Source organism: Nothobranchius furzeri, chromosome 9 (genome assembly GCF_043380555.1).
Source record: "Nothobranchius furzeri strain GRZ-AD chromosome 9, NfurGRZ-RIMD1, whole genome shotgun sequence".
Classification (NCBI taxonomy): domain Eukaryota; kingdom Metazoa; phylum Chordata; class Actinopteri; order Cyprinodontiformes; family Nothobranchiidae; genus Nothobranchius; species Nothobranchius furzeri.
In genome coordinates this window covers 75,739,127-75,741,626 of record NC_091749.1, presented here as the reverse complement: position 1 = coordinate 75,741,626, position 2,500 = coordinate 75,739,127, and the positions used below count along the sequence as shown (strand labels likewise).

General features: G+C 40.8%; 1 protein-coding gene across 2 annotated transcripts in view; it reads right to left on the bottom strand.

The window, feature by feature from the left end:
- The window catches only part of onecut1 (one cut homeobox 1), a 10,509-nt gene that overhangs the window by 2,014 nt on the left and 5,995 nt on the right, over positions 1–2,500 (bottom strand). The gene's annotated exons all lie outside the window — the stretch shown is intronic.

Sequence of the window (2,500 nt, the reverse complement as noted above, 5' to 3'; positions counted from 1 at the left end):
ATGGTTTGAGATTTTCTCGAGAGAAGTTAGCCGTAAAGGACGCAATGAACTTGGAATTATGAGCTGCGATCTTGTAGGTTCCCGAGATCATAAATGTAAAGATGGCTGCACCCGGTGCTACCAGGAAGTAGACATGGTCTCATTTATATGGTCTGTTTTCTTTGTTTTTGCTACTAACAGCACCGAGTTGTTGTTTATTGTTGTTAGAATGTTGAAAAATGCAACGTTGCTGCCTAAATTGATCAGTGTTTATGTTTTTATTTTTCCTGGAGTTTATATTTTTACATTTGTTTAGAATTGTTTTTCTGGTTGTATGTGGCCACTGCTGAAGAGCGTGTGTGTCACTTTTCATTAGGTGCACAGTATACTTCAATTGATTACAATTCAAATTATTTCTAAAGCGCCAATTCACGACCAGAGTCGTCTCAAGGACCTTCACACAGTAAACATTCCAACACAGGTCAGGTTATTAAGCCAATCACCCAGCAGGTTGCATCGAGTCACTGACTAGTGTCAGAGTCTTTACAGCAATCCTCATACTAAGCAAGCATGCAGCGACAGTGGAGAGGAAAACTCCATTTTAACAGGAAGAAACCTCCAGAGGATCCTGGCTCAGTATAAGCAGCCATCCACCACACACACACACACACACACACACACACACACACACACACACACACACACACACACACACACACACACACGCACGCACGCACACACACACACCAAGCAATGTGTCTATAGTTATATTGTGATTTCTTAGGGCAGCTGTGGCTACATCGTAGCTCATCACCATCAGTGTGTGAATGGGTGAATGATACACTGTAGTGTAAAGCGTTTTGGAGTCCTTACTCTGAGAGGCGCCATACAAGTGCGGGTCATTTATCATTTCTTAGTAAATATTCTATTTGGTGAGAGATAAACTTTATTGTATTTATCCTAGTGGATCTATAATTAAACGAATAAACTAGTATTACCACGTCCAACGTCAAGGAAAGCAAAAAGTTATTATCAGGAGAGGGAGAATGTTTAAGTGGTTAGCAGCAGTGTGCTAGACGATGGCCGTCTTTACCGACTGTACACTCCACCTCCCTCTACTCCCCCACTTGTCCAGATTTAGGCTAACATCAGATTTTAACCATAGGCCCTATCAAATAAAAATGTTTTAAGCCTAGTCTTAAAAGTAGACAAAGTGTCTGCCTCATGGACTAAAGCTGGGAGCTGGTTCCACAGGAGAGGAGCCTGATAACTAAAAGATCTGCCTCCCATCCTAATTTTAGACATTCTGGGAACCACCAGTAGACCTGCAGTCTGAGAGCGAAGTGCTCGGTTAGGAACGTATGGAACAATCAGATTACTGATGTATGATGGAGCTTGATTATTAAGAGCTTTATATGTGAGAAGAAGGATCTTAAAATCTATTCTGAATTTAACAGGTAGCCAATGTAGGGAAGCTAAGACAGGAGAGATATGATCTCTCTTTTTAATTCTCATCAGAACTCTAGCTGCAGCATTTTGGACAAGCTGAAGACTTTTAACTACATTCTGTGGACTTCCTGAGAGTAATGGATTACAGTAATCCAGTCTTGATGTAATAAATGCATGAACTAGTTTTTCAGCATCACTCCTGGAAAGGATGCTTCTAATCTTAGCAATATTCCGAAGGTGGAAAAAGGAAATCCTACAAACCCGTTTAACCTGTGATGTGAATGACATGTCCTGGTCAAAGATAACACCAAGGTTCCTTGCTTTGTTCTCGGAGATTAATGTAATGCCTTTAAGGTCAGGCGATTGGCTAAGCAATTTCCTTTTCTGGATTTCTGGTCCAAAGATGAGAACTTCCGTCTTGTCTTGATTTAAAAGCAAAAAGTTTAGAGTCATCCAGTTTTTTATGTCCTCAAGACAAGCCTGTAATCTACCCAACCGATTAGGTTCATCAGGGTTAAAGGATAAATATAACTGAGTATAACTTGGTTATAGTTCTTTTGGTTTAGTACTCAACAACACTGGTGGCGTCCATTTTTTCTGAGTTGGAAACTGGAACACCAGACTACCCCGTTACATCACTTACTGCTTGGAAAATTCAGATATCTGACATGTTCATCATAGACAGTAAGAATCAATCAGTCATAAACAATGTCTGATGGTATAGATATTATAGAAGGTGACTGTGCTATAGAACATGTCAGTAACGTCACAGTTACTTTGCTAGGTAACTAATTACACAATGTGGTATGTGACGTACAAAATCAACTTCTTTTTGAAAAAGAAATGTGTAACTACAAGTGATAACTTTTTAATGCCCAACACCGGTCATCGGGCCTTGCTCCTCCTCCTGAAGCTAGCCTCGGATCTGAAACACGCCTCCCCTAGAAGTCGGTCATCAACACCCACTTCTCCTAGTTGCGGTGATGGAGCGGTAGATTTCCTGCTGGACTTGAGAATGTCATGTTACAGATGACAGCTTCACAAACCTCCACCACTACCAGAGAGGATGTTT